The following is a 20,051-nucleotide window of genomic DNA, read 5'->3' on the forward strand; positions in this document are numbered from 1 at the left end:
TCAGTCCTCGTTACGGCCGTTGTCGTTTCCCCGCTGGTCTTGTGGGGACGGGAGCTGGAGTCTGTCACTGGCTCCATGACCTGCCAGATCCTGCCCTCCAGACTGACCCTCGAGGTCTGGTCTGTCAGCCGCCTTCCCCTTCTCCCTGTCCCGCTGTAGCTCGGAGGCCACCCGCTCTTCCTGAGCGTATGATGGCGCAAAGCGAGCAGCCCAGTGTCGCGGCGCAGGGCTGGGGGCCTTCAGACCCAGGTGAGAACGGGAGGCGCCACCCCCTTGCCGTGGGGACGGTGACGTCACTGCAGCAGAGGACTGAGCCCTCGAGGTCGGGTCACCCTCTCTTAACGCGGCCGGCACTAGACGTGAGGAAGAGCACCGCGGGGACTCTGGGCTGGGAGCCCTGCCCCGCTCTGCTGGGCGGGAGGGCGGCCAGTGATGCTACAGCGCCCCAAGGCTCGGCGTGTCCCCTGCGCGGAAGCCACCGCAGTCCAACTCCGGTCGCCGAGGCGGCGGTGCTGGTCGGGGCGGAGCGGAGGGTGCCTCCCTGCGCCCGCGGGCCCCACCCCGCAGACCTCGGAAGGGCCGGCCCGCGCTCCTTGCAGGGACTCTTCGGGCACGAGGACCTCGCTTCTGTCTTCAGCCGAGGGAAGGTGTCCTGAGGGTCGCCGCTGTCTCGGAATAGAAGGTGACCGGGCGGAGCGCCTGCTGGGACAGGCCGCGCGGGCCGCCCCGTCTGCTGAGGGGCCCCCACGCAGCCCCCCCGTGCGCGGACACGTCACCTGCACTCCCTGTCGTCCGGGCCGTCATCGCGCCACCTCTTCCCACTCATGATGTGGAAATTCTCCTTTAGGAGTTGTGTTTTCAGCAGTCCTTTGTGTTTCTGCGGTTTTAGAGGTCTGTGCGGTAGTAAGCGGTACAAACATTTTACCCCTTTCTGCGTCCTAAAGTACAGGGGCCCGAGACGAGCCCGTGACGAGTATTTGGAGCTTCTGCAGGGGGAGTGGATCAGCTCTACCCGTGCACAGTCACGGCGTCTTTTCTAATCCTCCAGACCCCGAATAAGCGCCTCTTTAAACACGCACGGATGGAGGTCACAGGAGCGTGAGTTACAGCAGGAAGAACACTGGCCGTGGTGCTGTAGATGGTGCTCATTCCTCGCCACGAGAGGACCCTTAGCCGCCCGTAGGAGCCCTCGGAGGCAGGAGAACGAGGTTGATGTGAACAGCGACTGGGTGATGTATGAATAGACACGTAGCCTAAGGCCTGGTGAAGAGTAGGTGCTCCACAAATGGTGCTCTGGGGTTGGTTCCAGGGAAATGGCACTAAATTGTTTTGACTTCAGACTCACCCCTTAGAGCACAGGCTGTCACATACAAGCCATGTGTCTCAGGGGCAGTGAGGCGTGGTGGTCAGGGACACGGGCTGGGGAGTCACACAGATCTGGGTTCACCTTCCGTCCCAGCCACCTCCTAACTCGGTGACTAGGCCAACTTGCTTGACTTCTCCCCTTATGTCAAGCAGGAACAATAATCCTTTCAGGATTGATCCGTTTAGGGAGCGGTAGGCAGAAGCCACGTTTCCCACAGGATATGTGGGGACCTGAACTTAAATAAAGGTCAGTCTCGATAGCCCAGTCATTCCTAGGACTTAAGCGGGGTCCTCAGTCCTGGGCTTCAGGCCTCAGACAGACTCCTGATCCGTCCTCCGATGGCTTTCCATCTGCGTGAGGGGCAGGTAGGGGCTGACCCCATTTTGTTCCTCAGATTTCATAGTTTGGATTTGGGAGGCTCAGAAATTGAGGTCTTAATGAACCAGGTCTGACTAAACATTATATGGAAAAGGTGATAAACATGTTGGTATCTGAGAATCTTTTAAAAAAATGTATGATGTTCTAAAGCAATCACATGACTTAGCGGAAAAAAAACTTTTTTTAATCCAGTAAATGTTGGGTTCTTTAGTTTTTCTCCTGCTTTGTAGTGAGGTATTTTGAGGCACTCGCTTTATTGAGCACCTACCGCGTGCTAGCCGCTGTTATAAGCACCTACATGTGTTCTTTCACTTAGTCCTCACAGCAGTGCAGCCCCATTTCTCCTGTAGTAAGAGGAAGCTGGAGGGGAACAAGCTTGCCAGGGTCAGAGAGTGGGCAGCAAAGCCGGAACAAACCACAAGGCCCTTGGAGGCCAAGTGTGAGCTCTTTCCGTGACACCGTCATTCAGCGGGCGTGTGGTGTACCAGGGCTCAGGATGGAGCTCAGCCACTGGCTGGCACAGGAAGTGCCCCGTCTGCACCGTCTTCTGCTCTTCTGTCCAACGTGCCCCTCTGGACGTGCCTTAGGTCACTGTAGAGAGATCTGCTCGGCAGTAAAACAATACCCTCTGATTTCATAAGTAGATGGGATTTTGAGGTGTATTTCTTTGCAGGAATCTAGCTTCATTTAACGTCTTTAGATGGTGGAAGTCGTGGTTGGGACTGAGGCTCTTACCTGAGTTAACAAATGACTGTTCCTCCCCGCAGAACTCCAGCAATGACCCTTCTAAACGGACACGTGCTCTGTGGGTCCTCGATTGCTGACAGCAGCTGCTGTGAGTCCTGAGGAGAAGCGTATTTAGTGACAAGAGCCAGCCTAGTGTTGCAGCAGAGGGAAAAAATAGGAAATTGATGAATTATCTTTCTATTTGCACCTTCAGAAATAGGTTAATTGTTTCAGTGACTGGCTCTTCTTGATTAGGAAGCATAAATAGCCATTAATGATATAACTTCAAAAAAGGTAAAGGAAAATTAATAGAATTCTCAGCTAACATAAATTATAGTCATTATCTACTGTATCCAGAGCCATTAGGGCTGCTAGGCTAGTTGATTAAACTGCAGGTGGATGTCTTGGTCGAATTCTCTAGATAGTTGAATAGATCCTTTCTTTACTTTTTCAGTATAGAATTCCGTGTAGTGAGCTAATACTATTACTTAGTTTAAGATGCCTCAGTTCTACGACTTAATTAAAAACCTTTCACAAGTTAATGTTATCAATATATGCACATTTTATCTACATGTGCAAATATTATTTGATTATGATGATTAAACTTTTTTTTTAGTAAAAAAAAGAAACTGCTCAAAAGTGGCAAAGAACAGTTCAGGTCCAAAAATATAAAGCTGCAAGACAGTTTTCTGTGCCTTTGTTTCTACCCAGCAGCAGTAGACACACTTTCTTTGGAAAGACCAGTAATACGGAGAATGAGGGCAGCAGCAACCGCAGTGATAGAAACGCAGGAACTAACACTGAAAACACCCGCAGTCCGTACCTGGGACTGGATCCCATGCTTCACATGCCCTTTCATCTTCACATTTACAGCAACCTTTGAGGCAGGAGGTATTGTTCCACTTTACAGGTGAGGAAACTAGGACTTGGAGACGGTCGGGAATGTGTCCACGTTGGCACAGCTGAGTGGGAAGCTGAGAGTTAGACTCAGGTGGGCTGTCCCCACCTCCCCCCGCATGCCCTCTCAGCCACTGGGCCAGACTGCCGTGTGGAGGGTGACTTCTTTTTTTTAAGTAATAATAAGTTGCATTTATTTATTTGTTTGTTTGTCTGTTTATTGATTGATTGATTGCTGCGTTGGGTCTTCGTTGCTGTGCGCAGGCTTTAGTTGCGGCGAGCGGGGGCTACTCTTTGTTACGGTGCATGTGCTTCTCATTGCGGTGGCTTCTCTGTTGTGGAGCACGGGCTCTAGGCACACAGACTTGAGTAGTTGTAGCATGTGGGCTCGGTAGTTGTGGTGCACTGGCTTAGTTGTTCCGCGGCATGTGGGATCTTCCCGGGCCAGAGCTCGAACCTGTGTCCCCTGCATTGGCAGATGGATCCTTAACCACTGCACCACCAGGGAAGCCCTGACTTCTTTTAAGAAGATAAAATTTGCCTTGCTGGACCCAACTCTCTGTCCCGTCTGATGCTCTTTCTCAGTGTCATCAGGAGACATTAGCTATAGCTGTCCTTTCCAGTGTCAGCTCTGGACATACAAGAGTCTTCCTCAAAAGAGTCTAAGCTGCCTTAAAAGTTTATTATGGGCGAGGAACCACTGTGTTTATCTTCACTCTTGGTCAAACTATGATCTGGGCAGAGTTGGCCTCTATTTGCCCTCTTATTTGTCCTTAAAGTCTAGACTTTCCACTGAATTCTGTCACTCGTTACTGAGACTTGATTTCGCCGTCCCTGTTGATATCGTACACAGGCTTCAGGGTTTTATGGATGGTGACCATCTGCCCAGCCTGCCTCTGCCAGATTGAACGCAGTGCCCTTCACAGACCAGACAACCCCGCCTGTGCCATCGCCCTGGCTGTTTTGTGTGTCCTTCTCAAACCTTTCTACCCTTCTTTTCTGGAGACCAGCAACCAGAAGAGCATTCCAGGTGTGTGCCTTAACCTATAAGGAACATACAAGCAGTGCCATGTTTCCCACACTCCCAGGGATGTTTTGAAGGTTAATCTCAGGATTCTGTTGGCATTTTTAGACAAGGAAGCAGAATTGGTCTTCTAAATTCCTTTGAACAAAATGTTTATTGAAGTGTCACCTTGTGTAATGTGTTCTGTAAGGGTCTTATGGATTTGGAAGAAGGGGTCAGAGTGATTAGGGAAAATTTCAGAGGTGGGGGGATTTGACCTGGCCCTTGAAGGATTCTGTGGAACTAGATGGCCTATGAGGTCATTCGTAGATCAGTTGGGAGGGGTGGAGGGGTGGATACGGGCCAGGAGCAAAGCAGCAGACATGGGCCAGGTGCGAGGAAACCAGCATGACCAGAGTTGAGGAGGGATGTTGGGGAGAAGTGGAGAATACAGTCGGATTATTTTGGGGGGATGGATTAGAGGGGTTCTTGGAAGCCAAGTGAATCCGTCAGGGTAGACAGAGGAACACTGCAATAAAGACAACCTGAAGGTCTCAGGGGCCTAAACAGCACAGTTTATTTCTCACTCACGTTGCATGTGCAGCAGAGGTTCTGTGTGGGAGGGGAGTCTGCTCACTGTACAGTGCTGAGACCTGGGCTGTCAGGTGTGTCACTGTTCTAAGACGTGGCGTGTCCACAGGTTCACTGCAGGGGCACAGGGGGTCACACAGAGGCACTTGAGTGCATCTGCTTGGAAATGACGTAGATCCCTTCCACTCACATTTCATGGGCCAAAACCAGTTATCGATACATGGCTAACTGGTACCTACACCTAACTCATTGGGAAAAGAGAAGGATCCTCCCCTTATATCTAGAAGCAGCAGAGAGCTCAACATATTGTGAACCATGATGATGTCTCCCACCCAAGGTAGGGGTGTGCAGACTCAAGGTAGCAGGTCCTGGAGCAGTTATCAGGGTCTGAGTGTGACGAGCCTGGGTTCTAGGAAGATTGGCCTGAGTTCATCATTTGAAATGACCACTCTGGCTACAGGATTTCTCAGCCTTCTCTCTATGGGCTTTTATCTCTGCTACTTGTGTGTGACCACACCTGGGACCTCCTCATTGGGGTTAGGATGGGGTAGGAGTTAAGAGCACAGATTCTAGTCATAAAGCCCTGGGTGTATATCCAGCTCTGTGCTGTGACATTGGGCAGGAAAGCTACCTTGTGAGTCTGTTTCCTTATCTGTCAAAATGTGAACAATAGAAATATACATGATAATGGACACAGTGAGTAGCACAGTGAGTCTGAGCCACACTAAGCAGTTAATAAATGTGCTGTAATCCTTATAATCTCTGAAAATGTTCTGCCTTTGGGATCTTTAATTCTGTTCATGGTCATCCTTCCCTTCCACTTTTCCTGCCCTTTGTCCTTGTTACTTCATCAATACCTAGCTCATCTCTCCTGCCCAATTTGTTAGCCCTCTCCTAGCATCTTTTCCTTCCTCCACACCACGGTGTCCACATTCTAATCATTCCCTTGTCCTATCAGTCCTCTCTTGACCTTCCAGCATACCCAGATTGCCGAGGCTCAGCCCACCTTCCACCTGCTTCCTCCTCTGCAGGACTGAAGTTCCACCAGACTGGTAGCTTCTAGAATCTCTGGAGATGCCAGTGCTGCACAGAAATCCTCGGACTCACCCCAAGTTTCCTCCTGCCTCTTTTCCCCTGGTAGTTGTCCCAGACCTTGCATCCTTCCACCCCCAGCAGGACTACTTCCTGCTGAGTCAGGTTCATGAAGATGGAGTATTTTTATGTGTATTATTTTATGTAATTGATAAACATGTGAAAATAATCCTAATTGAAGAGTAAGATCACCTAGCACAGAGCGTCTCAAATTGAATGAGCTTACACATCACTCAGAGAGTTTAACATTTAGGTCCTGATTCAGTAGGTGCAGGGTATGGCCCAAGACTCTGACCCTCTAACCAGCTCCCAGAAGAGGTCTGTACTGCAGGTCCCAGCTCCACTCTGAGGAGCAATGAGTTGGTTGGTATGTATTGAAAACTCACCATGTGCTGAAAAGCATGATCTTTTCCTTCTAACTAGTGAGAGTTCTGCTGCCAGAGCATAGGCAGCAGGACAGGCTTCACCTGGGAGATGAGTGATGTGGAATCTAGCTCTACCCAGACGTGCTGCTTTAGAATCTGCTTTTGAACAGGCTTCCCAGATGACTTGTGTGCATATGAAGGTTTGAGAAGCACCAATTTAGAAGATATAAATAAAAAGGTCTTAAGAATGTTTGCAAAACTGTATGTGGTTTTTTGGTGTTTTGGAAACTGAAAATATTGATGTCAAATTAAGCTAATTAGTGAGTGGGTTGAAATGAACTAATCAGAAAAGACACTCTGAGGAAAATAAATTCTGTACCAGGTTTAGAAGAAGAAAAGTATGTTTATAAATATATTTGATTTGTATTTTTATCATCATTTAGAAGGTCTTATCTATAGCCATTTCTTAGAAAAGCCTAGTTGTGAAAGAAAAATGATTCCTGCATGTGTCTTACTGAATTATTTTTATTTTTATTCCATTATTTTTCTTTATGTAAATAACAGCAAATATGCATGCATAGTCTTATTTCTTCCTTCTCTCCTACCCCAAAAGGAACATGTCATGTTTGCTGTTCAGTACTTTGCTTTTTCATTTATCAGTACATCTTAGAGGTCTTTCCATATCAGTCTATAAAGAGCTTCCTCGGCATTTTTTACTGCTGGGTAGCATCCAACAGTGTGGATGTACCACATTAACATTTTGCTTTTCCAAACGATATTTAAAAGGCCTTTCAGAACAATAACCAACACTTATAAGTGGGAGCATAATTACTAACCCTATGTTAAATGTCTACATCTTTCTAAAAACGGATTCCTTCCAGGTAACCACCACATGTTTCAACTGGGGTTATTTTAGGCTAATGTGTCTTTCCCAAGCAGTACTTAATTTTCAAAACAAAGAAATAAAGGGAGCGTTTGTCATCTGAGAGACTTTTTTTTTTTTTTTTTTTTTGCGGTATGCGGGCCTCTCACTGCTGTGGCCTCTCCCATTGTGGAGCACAGGCTCCAGACGCACAGGCTCAGCAGCCATGGCTCACGGGCCTAGCCGCTCTGCAGCATGTGGGATCCTCCTGGACCGGGGCACGAACCCGTGTCCCCTGCATCGGCAGGAGGACTCCCAACCACTGCGCCACCAGGGAAGCCCTGTCATCTGAGAGACTTTTAAAGGACTCAACCAAAGGCAGCTCCCACTTTGGGAGGAAGTAATTTGGGGGCAGATTCTTGCCTCTATCCAGGCGTGTGGGGTGGATTCTGAGTTCCTTAAGCCCCCCTCTGCCTTCCTCGGTGAGCTCCACCCCACGTCTGTGTGCTGATTGATCCCGTGCTGGTTCAAGAGAGCACTGTCCTAGCTCCAGTTCCACTCTGTCTCCCCCTCTGTGCAGGCTTGTGGGGGCATTTCACTGCCAGTAAATGAGTAGTTCCATGGACTGAACAGACACTAAGGTAGATTTTTAAGTAAATAGATGGATCCTCTCATTGGAAGCTTTGGGAGAGGTTTGGTGGAAGTGCCTGTTGTTTAAAGATTTGCCATAATTACTTTTGGATTTCCTACAAATTCTCTATATATCTGTTATTCATGCTGTCACGCAGAAAGCTGAGTGCCCACGCTGCTTTAAAACTACAACAGATTGCTAAGTGTGTGAAACACGCTTAGTGCTTATTTGTTTGAATTGATAGTTTGCACTGTCCAGATCTGCTGAGTAATCATCAACCTTTCACGTTTTAAATAGGCCCACAATGACCAGCTTCTTTCTTCATATATTTGAACAATCACATAGATGGGATTAGGAGTTTATTTTTTATTCTATTCACCTGCCTTCCAGGTTATGTGAACAGACGTCTTATGTTTCTACCAGCAGCACACTCCCCTCTCATAACACCTGCAATAATTAATTTTAAGTATATATCTTAAGCGGGATCTTAGCTGTGTTTTGTAGGCCTAATTCTTTATATACACAGTTTCTGCTCTTTATATACTCTCTCTCTTTCTGTCATCAATCTTAGATTTATTGTTGGTGTTGATTTTAGACCAAAATATAAATGAGATTGTGTTGACATTTAAAAAAAAACAAAACCTTGCTTCCTAGCAGATTGAGTAGGGGAACAGTTGGTTTAAATAGATCCTTGGATCATATCAGAAAACGTCTTGTTCTCGCTGAGGACTCTATTCTTGCGCTGTGGGACTGACTTTTTTTTTTTTTTTTTTTTTTTTTGCGGTACGCGGGCCTCTCACTGCTGTGGCCTCTCCCGTTGTGGAGCACAGGCTCCGGACACGCAGGCTTAGCGACCATGGCTCACGGGCCCAGCCGCTCCGTGGCATGTGGGATCTTCCCGGACCGGGGCACGAACCTGCGTCCCCTGCATCAGCAGGCGGACTCTCAACCACTGCGCCACCAGGGAAGCCCGGACTGACTTTATTCATTGAAAGGAAGCTAGGGCAGACAGGAAAAGAAATATTTTCTTCTCTTAAGATTTCCTGATTTGTTTGTACCTCTGTTGTGACACACAAGGGTAATTCTGATATAGCAACGCTAACAAAAAGAAAAGAGATGGGAAAACAGAAGGGGAAATTCCTCCACAGTTACGAGCTCTCATCCGTCACTATCAAAGCCTCCCTGTGCCCCGGCTCATTCTGTGGTCTTGTTTGCTGTGCTCCCCGTCAAGGGCAATGACCCACCTAATTTCCAGAGATAGGGGAGAGAGAGCGCACAGCCTGGTTATTTATTCTTCTTGGGGCCAGCGCTCTCCACTCAGAATGATGAATCTCCAAATAGGCCGAGCCCAGAACCTGCGCTGGTGCATTGGGAGCAGTCAGGCCCACCATGTTGGTAGAGATACAGCCCTGCCTGGCCCACCTAGAAATGAGCTGGGGTAAAGTCCTCACTCCATCCCCCAGAGAGAAATGCTCTGTGATCCTAATGTTAGGAAACAGAATACAGTTCTATTCCTAGAATTAGCTTGAAATGAATATGGCTGATGAGCACGGTTATCCATCAGGTTGTTTACTTACCGTTTATTGTTTTGGAACACGTAGTACTCTCAGTTGCTCTGTGCTGGTTAGGGTACCTGCAAGATTTCCTGCCTCAGAGTTTGCTCTCTTCTAAGAGGAAATAAATAAGAAATTGATTACCTAAAAACACAGCAGAGGAAGTGTTCCTCTCTTCTAAGAGGAAATAAATAAGAAATTGATTACCTAAAAACACAGCAGAGGAAGTGTTCATCAATATATTTGTATGAACATTTGCATTTAAGGTGGGAATACAGAAGAAAATACCACACGATCGATAAAATATTTCTTCAGTTCTGGGTATAACCACCTTTCGGCATTTCAGTTTTATGAAACACTAAATATGTAAGTGAGAGGTTTTATTGGTCTTGGATTTCTCATTTGAGAGGCTCTGGTTTTATTTAGGATATCAGTCTTACATGAAAAAATAAAAAGAAGGTCATCTGTTGGTCTGTGGGGTGCCCCTTCTGGGAAGGAGCTGAAACATTGAGAAACCTGTTTCTCAAAATATTGGCTCCTCAGCTCTTTGTGTTTTCACATGGCTGGGGGAGCTGTAAAATACAAAGCTTTCAATTTTATGTTGTTCCAGTCAAACAAAGTCTTCCAAAAGTAACAGCCGTGGGAGTGTTCACCTGCGGTATGGCTTCCCAAGCAGGCATCTTTATAACTAGACCATGAATTTACCTTGAGCTTCAATTGCCATAATTTCTTTTTTTTTTTTTTTTTTTTTTTTTTTTGTGGTACGCGGGCCTCTCACTGCTGTGGCCTCTCCCGTTGCGGAGCATAGGCTCCGGATGCGCAGGCTCAGCGGCCATGGCTCACGGACCCAGCCGCTCCGCGGCATGTGGGATCTTCCCAAACCGGGGCACGAACCCGTGTCCCCTGCATCGGCAGGCGGACTCTCAACCACTGCGCCACCAGGGAAGCCCTATTGCCATAATTTCTAGTCTGTGAGTTGAACAATGGTATCGGTAGCAAGGAAAATAACTTCAGTTTAGTCCGGTTTTCTAAAGATCTTTATTGTATTTTAAGGAGGGGGGCACAACTGTGGTTTTCCTGATATATTCTGCTTAACATACTGTGACCCCCTTTCTCTCTTATTTATCTCCTTTTTTTCTTTTTTCTTTCTCTCATGTGCTCACAGCATTTGTTAAGATAATTTTCTGTTTTCTCCAGGGACTCGGGATCGCATTTCTTTGTTCTTGGTTTTATCTATGAGACACTTTTCTAGTTACAGATTCTGTTTGTGATTCATGCTATGTAAAGGCAATCTGATTTTCATCAGGATTTGAGCCTGACAGAGGGTCATAAACATGTCTCAGGAGCACAGCTGTGCTACTCTCCAGAAACTTACATGCAAAACTCTTGTCTTGGGAAGAGATTTGATTATTTTAGGAACAGATATTGATGTCTACTTGGAAACTGTAAAATTAGATTTATTCGATTTGGCAAGCATCTGTTAGGCACTGGCTGTTTGCCAGAGGCTCTGAAGACTAAGAATCACACACCTTAAGGAGATTACAGTGGATGGGGCAGATATGCGCTTGTACAGGTGCCCTCATCTGAAGGAGACCAGGGTTTGTCTCACTTTCCCCCAGAAGCAGAGCGTATGAGTTCAGTGAAAATGTAGGTGCAGGCGTTTATTTAGAGGTGATCCCAGGAAGTATGGGCAAAGGAGTAGGCAACGGAGACAGAGGAGGGAAAGACACCAGTGCACGTGCATCAGTGAGTCAGCCCAGCCCCTCAGTGAACATCTGGCCTGGGTACCCCAGGAGCCTCAGGGAGACTGGATAGAAGCCACTGTAGTGTCGCTAACTGAGGGAAAAAGTGCAAGGATTTATTCATCAGCTCCCATGCTTTATTCCTTGAGAACGACTTCCAGGGACATTAACATCCAGACATGCAGGCTTATCTCTCCACCTCACCCTTGTAGGCCAATCATACCCCTGGCCAGAGAATGACCTCAGATAGGAACTGGCAGGTGTTTTCAGAAAGTTGTGGGTTTGTAAGTAAGCAGCAAGTGACAGAGACTGTGGGCAGGGCATGGGCAGCACCAGCTCTGGAGCGATACTAACCAGGCGTGAAAAGTGCACTGCGTGCCTTACACCACATACCCCAGGTCCAGGGTCAGAGTGGGTCAAAGGACCTACAGCTAAGACCTAGAACTGTCAAACTCCTTGAAGAAGACATAGGGGGGAAAGCTTGATGACATTGGATTTGTCAGTGATTTCTTAGATATGACACCAAAATCACAGGCAAAGAAAAAATAGATGAATTGGACTTCATCAAAATTAAACACTTTTGCGCATCAAAGGACACTATCAACAGAGTGAAAAGGCAACCCATGGAATAGGGGGAAGTACTTGTAAATCCTACACCTGATAAGGGATTAATGTTCAGAAAATATAAAGAACTCCTGCAACTCAACAACCAAACAAACAACCTGATTTAAAAACTGAGCAAAGGGGCTTCCCTGGTGGCGCAATGGTTGAGAGCCTGCCTGCTGATGCAGGGGACATGGGTTCATGCCCCGGTCCGGGAAGATCCCACATGCCGCGGAGCGGCTGGGCCCGTGAGCCATGGCCGCTGAGCCTGCGCGTCCAGAGCCTGTGCTCCACAACGGGAGAGGCCACAACAGTGAGAGGCCCGCGTACCACAAAAAAAAAAAAAAAAAAAAAAAACTGAGCAAAAGACTGGAATAGATGTTTCTCCAAAGATGATATGCAAACGGCTAATTAAGCACCTGGGAAAATGCTCTACTTTGCTAATCAGTAGGGAAATCAAATCAAATGATACACCACTCCCACCCATTAGGACGTCTAGTTTGAAGAAAATCTGAACAAAGAGAAAACAACAAGTGTTGGTGAGGATGTGGAGAAATTGGAACTCTTTTTTGCCTTGCTGGTGGGAACGTATAATTGCACGGCCATTGTGGAAAATGGTATGATGTGTCCTTAAAAACTTAAACGCAGGGGCTTCCCTGGTGGCGCAGTGGTTGAGAGTCCGCCTGCCGATGCAGGGGACACGGGTTCGTACCCCGGTCCGGGAAGATCCCACATGCCGCGGAGAGGCTGGGCCTGTGAGCCATGGCCGCTGAGCCTGCACGTCCGGAGCCTGTGCTCCGCAACGGGAGAGGCCACAACAGTGAGAGGCCCGCGTACCGCAAAAAAAAAAAAAAACTTAAACACAGAATTACCATATGATTCAGCAGTTCTACTTCTGGATATATACCCAAAAGAACTGAAAACAGAGACTTGAACAGATACTCACACACCCATGGTCATAACAGCATTAGTCACAACAGCCAAAAGGCGGAAGCAACAACCTAAGTGTCTATCAGCAGATGAATGGATAAACGAAATGTGGTCCGTCCATACAATGGACCGTTATTCAGCCTTAAAAAAGAATGAAATTCTGATACATGTTACCACATATGTGAACCTTGAAGGCATTATGCTCCATGAAATAAGCCAGTCATGAAAGAACAAGTACTGTATGGTTCCATTTACGTGAGGTACCTGGAGTCAAACTCACAGAGACAGAAAGCAGGAGAGGGGGAGGGGGTGGGGAGAAAGGAATGAGGAGCAGGTGTCTAATGGGGACAGAGTCTCAGTTTGGGGAGATGAAGTTCTGGAAAGGGATACTGGTGATGGTTGCACAACTGTGTAAATTGATGCCACAGTACTGTGCACTTAAAAGTGGTTAAAATGGTAAATTTCATGTTATTAAAATGCATGCAGCAGGTACCGAGAGGGAAGGGTACTTTCACTGAGGGCCTGGGAAGCCTTCCTGGAGGAGGCGGCATGCTCCCTGGCCCCGATGGATGGGTGGACTTCAGCAGCCTGCAGTGCAGGCGGGGTGTAGGAATGGGGAAAGTTGTTGCAGGCGGGGGCGCTCAGGCCAGAGGAGGGCGGCTGGGATGTTTCAGAGAGCGCCTGCCACGCGGCAGGTGAAGCACAGGAACCCAGGCCCTTCTCTCCGTGTTCAATCAACAGATACTTACTGGATACCTGCTGTGCACGAGGCACTGTTGTAGGCCTCGAGAGAACGGCTAAAACAGAACAGATGAAAGTGCCTGTGCTCCTGGTCTTCTTCCTGTGGGGAGAGACAGACACAAACCAAACAAGCATAGTAAGTGGAGGGTCCAGTGGAGCTCGGAGCGAGGGGAAGGGCACGGCTGGGAGGGGTGGGCTCGCCATTGTCAGAGGGGCCCCCAGCCTGCGGAGGCAGAGGCCCCCGTCAGTGTGGCTCCGGTCCTCCAAATGACGGCTTTATGGTCACTAAAGAAACCAGATGTGGTTTTGATTTCTCTGCTCGACGTTGCTCAAGGCAGTGGTGTTCTTCCTGCAGATCTACCAACCTCTAAATCCTTTGTGTCTCATGGGAACTTTGAGAAAACCTTTTTCCTTGGACCTCCTCCAGCTGCGGATGGAAGGGACCAAGGCTTCAGAGGCCCCTGCCAAGGGGTCCTGCAGTGCCCCATTGTCCTTGCTAATAGCCTCAGAAGGGCATCAGTTGCCCCGGTGGGCTTGGGCTCCACGCCCAGGTTGGCATGTTTGGCAAAGTTATTCAAGGGCATTTCTCGCTGAAGCTAAAAGTGATCTGCTATTGTGCCTAGGTACCTTCTCAATGATTTCAGTAAGCCATTTGGAAAATTGACCTAATTTCCTGAAGAATACCCTCTTACTTCTCTATCCCACCCAAACTACATACGGTCCCAGTGTCTCTGTTGGTTTTGGTTCTTTTGCATTAAACGGTAGGTTATGCATTTATATGCTTAAATGGAAAGCTGTTGTCTCTGTATATTTGGATCACTCCAGGGTCCAACCATGCAGTTCCTAAATCCACACTCCTGTTCTGTGTTTTACCAATAAATAAATAAACGAATAAGTCTGCTGCAGAGTTGCCTTTTATCACCTTCATTTTTCTCTGCCGATGAAAATACTTTCTTTGTAACATTCCGTTGATTTCCAAATGTGCAAGTTTTCAAACATGTGATAAATGAGAAGAAAAGAAACTGCTGGATTGTTTGTCAAGCTGTCACATTATTTTATTTATCCTCTCTTGTCAATAGAAAAGTCCAGAAGTGTATTGAGATAAAAATGGAAGTACACGGAAAGATAAAATTGTAAATGGGGTACACGGCTGTATTCCCTCCCATTTTTCTTTCCCTCCCACTGTTTTACAGTAAACAAGAAGCGAGTCGGCCGGTGCAGACTCTCCTGGGAGGGCAGCGGGGCTTCTGTGACTGGGCTCTTCCAGCGGCACTGCCCGGCGCCTTCGCGGCTGTGAGCGGGTTCTCGCTAACGAGCGATTGAGGACACAGCCTTTAGAAGAACAGGAGAGTCTTCTTCGGCAGCTCCACACACAAGGGATTATTAACGCAGAAAAATTTACACGCCTGCTTCACCTGTTCAGGAGCTGGGTGGGCAGAAACTAAAAAGTGAGTTTGGGGAAAGTGAAAGGTGGGAGGAACTTTCTATTTAGTGAACAAGATTTTTCCAATCAGGAGAAATTTCGTACTGTTTATTTCAGTTTTCACAATAAAGTGCGTCTTAAAATCTCCCAGGTTCTGCCTTGAGAAACTCACCTCTTGGAATCTGAGGGAATGACCCGGTTTGCCTGTTGCCTATACACCATTTACTGTAGCACATGTTAACAACAACAAAAATAATAATAATTTCTATGAGTTCTTGGAGATTATATATATAATATATAAACACACACACACACACACACACACACATATATCTCCTAGTCTCTTAAAACGTATGTGCCCTGGAGGGTTCAGCTCTACAGGATGTGAGCTATCAAGACGCCAGCTCCCATGGTGGCAAGCGACACACCTGTTGAGATGCTTTTGCAGGCAGGAGAGCACTTAATCCCTTTGCCAGGCCGTTTTAATAATGCCGAGAAAGATGACAGACTCCGAAGGGTTGCAAAAGCAACTGATGAGTGGAAAAGCCACTTGAGCCCGACCACCGCCCCCCGCCCCGCCTCCCGCACGAAAGCCGGGCTCCCAGGCGCGCACTCGCCCTCCTTGCGCCACATGCTCGGTGGAGAGCGGTGCCGCTGGGCCAAGCCGAAAGGATGTTCTTGCTGCCTCTTCTGGCTGCCGTGAGAGTTGCCTGTCCGACAGCTGAGCAGGAAGCGCTTCTGGGGACCCGGTCCAGCCGCCGCAGGCGAGACGAAGGGCCTTGTTTTAGGAATCTGTGGCAAAGAAAAAGAAGATGACGTGCCCCAGTTTACAAGCGCAGGAGAGAATTTTAATAAATGGGTGTCTGGAAAGCTGAGAGAAATCTTGAACATATCTGGACCACCCCTGAAGGAAGGCAAAACCCAAAGCTTTTATGGTCTGCATGAGGACTTCTCCCGCATGGTGGTGGTTGGCCTCGGCAAAAAGACAGCCGGAGTTGACGAACAGGAAAACTGGCACGAAGGCAAAGAAAACATCAGAGCCGCTGTTGCAGCAGGGTGCAGACAGGTTCAGGACCCGGAGATCCCGTCCGTGGAGGTGGACCCCTGCGGAGACGCCCATGCACAAGGCGTGGTGCTTGGGCTCTATGAGTATGACGATCTGAAGCAAAAAAAGAAGGTGGCCGTGTCAGTGAAGCTTCATGGAAGTGGGTATCAGGAGGCCTGCAAAGGGGAGTCCTCTTTGCTTCTGGGCAGGACCTGGCGTGCCACTTGATGGAGACGCCCGCCAATGAGAGGACACCAACCAGATTTTCCAGAATTACTGAGAAGAATCTCAAAAGTGCTAGTAGTAAAACAGACGTCCACATCAGACCCAAGCCTTGGATTGAGGAACAGTAAATGGGATCATTCCTCCATGTGGCCAAAGGGTCCGAAGAGCCTCCAGTCTTCCCGGAAATTCACTACAAAGGCAGCCGCAATGCAAGTGAACCTCCCTTGGTGTTTGTTGGGAAGGAGATTATTACCTTTGACAGTGGTGGCATCTCCATCAAGTTTGCTGCAGACATGGGCCTCATGAGGGCCAACATGGGAGGAGCCGCCACTATCTGTTCAGCCATCGTGTCTGCTGCCGAGCTCGACCTGCCCCATCAGCATTGTAGGTTTGGCCTCTCTTTGTGAAAACATGCCCAGCGGGAAGGCCAGCAAGCCTGGGGATGTTGTTTGAGCCAAGAACGGGAAGGCCGTACCGTGTGTGACACTGATGCTGAGGGGAGACTCGTCCTGGCCCATGTACTCCGCTCCGCGCACACTTTTAACCCAAAGGTCATCAGCAGTGCCGCCACCCTGACAGGTGCCATGGATGCAGCTTTGGGGTCCGGTGCCACTGGGGTCTTTACCAATTCTTCCTGGCTGTGGAACAAACTATTTGAGGCCAGCATTGAAACGGGAGACCGTGTCTGGAGGATGCCTCTCTTTGAACGTTACACAACACAGATTGTAGGTTGCCAACTTGCTGATGTTAATAACATTGGAAAATACAGATCTGCAGGGGCATGCACGGCTGCAGCATTTCGGAAAGAAGTTGTGACTCTCCTAAGTGGGTGCATTTAGACATAGCAGGCGTGATGACCAACAAAGATGAGGTTCCTTATCTGTGCAAAGGCATGGCTGGGAGGCCCAGGAGGGCCCTGATCGAGTTCCTGCTTCGGTTCAGTCAAGACAGTGCTTAGTTCAGATGCTCTAAAACTTTCATTCTGTCTTAAACGGGCAGTAGAGCTTCAGAATACTTTTGAATGAATAGATAAAAATCTTTTAAGGGAAACAAAGGACGGTATTTAAAAACAGAACAAAATGAAATTTGTATGCCTTCATTTGTTTTTCATTTTATGCAGAGATTTATAAAGGTAAAGCTAATATCTTGCTTGGCAAAGATTTTTAAGATATTCTATCTTAAATGAATAATGATGATTTTTTAAAAAGCTACCTAATCACTTTTCAGAGTATTTGCTTGTAATTGAGGAGCAAAATTGTATTTCAGATTTGTGATGCCGGGAATAATGAACAAACTAAAAGTCGCTATGCAGTTGTCAGAAACGATGAATCTAACTTTTTGTGCTCCCTGGTGTGGCTCTGATATTTACTTATATATTATTATGAACCCGGTGATGCTATAATATAACTTGTCTCTTCTGGCTGTGTTATATGAACTAAGTAATTAAGTTGGGTCTCAATGTTAATAATCACTTTGGGGCACTCAGTGATGAGTTTGAGTAGGTGAGGCGGTACCATTATCCCCACGTTACAGATGAGGAAAATGAGGCACATTTTGAGGTTAGTAACATGCCAACGATGTCACCACGCTAATAAGTGGGAGAGCAGAAAGCAGTAGAGCTTTCTTCTTCTTTTTTAAAAAAATTTATTTATTTAAAAAAAAAAGAAAGAAAAGAAAAGCCACTTGATTTTCTTTAAATAAAATGTCTTGGAGCTGTTTTCACCCATCCCCCAAAAGGGCACGAATGTACCTTGCTGTGCATGGAACAAGGTCAAGAATCATCAGAGACTGACCAATTAAATTGTGTTTTTTATTGCCAGAAAGCGGTTGAGAATGGCCCTAGGCAGCCTGTTTGCAGAAGCTGAGCTACAGAACTGAACAAAAGAGTGGCTCGAGCTCTGCAGTGTCTATTAGTGTGCTCTGTGGCACAGTGAAACGCTTCTTGGGGAAGGTCAGGATTTTTACTTATATGTAGCTCCGCCTTCCTTAGTAATTGTCCTAGGAGGGAAGCTCAAAGATTCATCTTCAAAAACTGAGCAGAAGCAGCCTTGATTGTCCGCGTGAGAACTCCCGTTCATTTGGAAGGAACAGCCTCCCTTTCCTTACTGTCATCACGTCTTTCTCCTCCTTCTTCCACTGCCCCAACCGCCAGTTAACCCGTCCATGTGCACTTCCTGCGGCTGCCCTTTAAGACTCAGTCGCCCGGGGGCCCCTCCAAGTCCTGTCTTCCGTGCTCATCCCCGAGCTCCCGTGCCGCCAACCGGCCAGTGCCCCTGCCCACGTGGACACCCCCAGGCCTCCTTGTCCGCCAGCTTCACACGCCCACATCATCACCCCAACCCGTTCTTGCTCCTGAGCTTTCACTCTTACGAGCTGCTCTGCCATCCACCCAAACCACTCGAGCCAGAAGCCGGGAGAGCTTCTGTGCGCACACCCAGCTGCCGTCGGCCCCTCTTCTTCCCCGACGCCCGCCACAGCCCCGCACGGTCTCCGTCACCACTTTCCTCCTCAAGGGCCTTCAGTGGCTCTCCATTCCCTACTGGATAAAGTCCAAACGTGGTAGCATGGCCCCCCTCCCCTGACAGCCTCCTCTGGGGTCACCCCCAGGCCCCAGTTTCCCCTCAGCCTTCGAGAACCACTTGACAGTTTTCCAAACAAGCCAACTCGGTTTCCACTTTCTTTTTTTTCCTGTTCCTGGAATGCCTTTCCTTCCCTCCTCTGCCTGGTGAATACTGTCCATCTTCCACGGGCCGGGCTCAAGCCCTTCCTAGTTCCCCTGGAAGAATCAGTCTCGCAGCGCTCCCTACCCTGCACCCTGCCGCGTCCCTCCCCTCGGCCCTCCTGACCCCACCACCAGCTGCTTGTTCTTCTGACGTGACTCTCTTCCTCTGCTAAACCCAGACCTCCTTGACGTCGCTGACCTCTGACCCCGTGCCGTTAGCTCTTGTATTCCCCACGCTCACGCGGTGCCTGGAAATAAGAGGTACTTTTGCTACGGTGGTTATCATCCTGCAGCGATAAAGAGCTGATGATAATGACCAGCCGTGCTCTGTTTGGACACGACTTAATTCTTCCTTCAACAAGCGCGCACAGAAGGGCTCTTACAGCCCAGGCACTTTGCTTCGTGCAAAGATGAATAACACACCCGCTCCTCCTTATTCCAGAAGGTGGACAGATCTCCCTGCGAATCGGGACACTGCAGTGAGATGAGAGCTGGCCCCAAAGGTGCCAGAGGAGCCCGGCACCCAGGGCCCTGGCTCTAGACGGGTCACTTCTCGCTCCACCCAGATAGCCAGTTGCCTGCATTTTAAAGCATGTCTGTAATTGTTATGTCATCTGGTCAACGCAACCAATAAATATTTTCATTATTGGATGTCGAAGAAAGCTTTCAAAAAACACCGAGGAACCTGTAGCTCAGCACTCAGAGCTTTCCTAAGGCCTTTTACTCCCGTGTGTGTTCTCAACCTTGTTTTTCTCTTTTGTTCCTACAAGTTTTAGACCACTTGTTTTGGAGCAGTAAGATTTGGAGGTTTCGAAAGGTCCTGGAGGCCCCGTTAGCTGCTGCTTCTGGACGGGACCCTCTTTTGACCTAGGTGAGAACCCTGTAGATCTGGACCCACCAGGAACTGGAGAGCCGAGGTTCTTTGGAGTCTTGGGGGCCGTGGCCTTTGTCGTCGCCCCATCTTTCCCGGAACGGGATCGCCTCTGGTTGAATACGTGTGCCCGTGTGGCTGGCTCGTCTTGCACGTTTGTGTGTCTCCGGGCAGATGTGCCTCAGCATCTGCCGGTGGAGGTGGCCTTTGAACTCGTTATTTTCTGGGCGGCCAGGGCGACACCCGGCTCCGCGCCGGTTTGGCCGCGAAGATCCCCTGAGGCGC

At 48.3% G+C, this 20,051-nt stretch overlaps 1 protein-coding gene and 1 pseudogene across 2 annotated transcripts in view; both read left to right on the plus strand.

The window, feature by feature from the left end:
- SDK1 (sidekick cell adhesion molecule 1) overlaps nt 1–20,051 on the plus strand; it is a gene marked incomplete at both ends in the record, with an annotated part of 840,970 nt that overhangs the window by 571,467 nt on the left and 249,452 nt on the right. The window lies entirely within an intron of this gene.
- Nucleotides 15,576–17,131, plus strand: LOC307063158 (cytosol aminopeptidase-like; annotated as a pseudogene). Its single transcript has one exon. The product of its transcript is annotated as a cytosol aminopeptidase-like (transcript).

This window comes from Hyperoodon ampullatus (assembly GCF_949752795.1).
Source record: "Hyperoodon ampullatus genome assembly, chromosome: 14".
Taxonomy (NCBI): Eukaryota; Metazoa; Chordata; class Mammalia; order Artiodactyla; family Ziphiidae; genus Hyperoodon; species Hyperoodon ampullatus.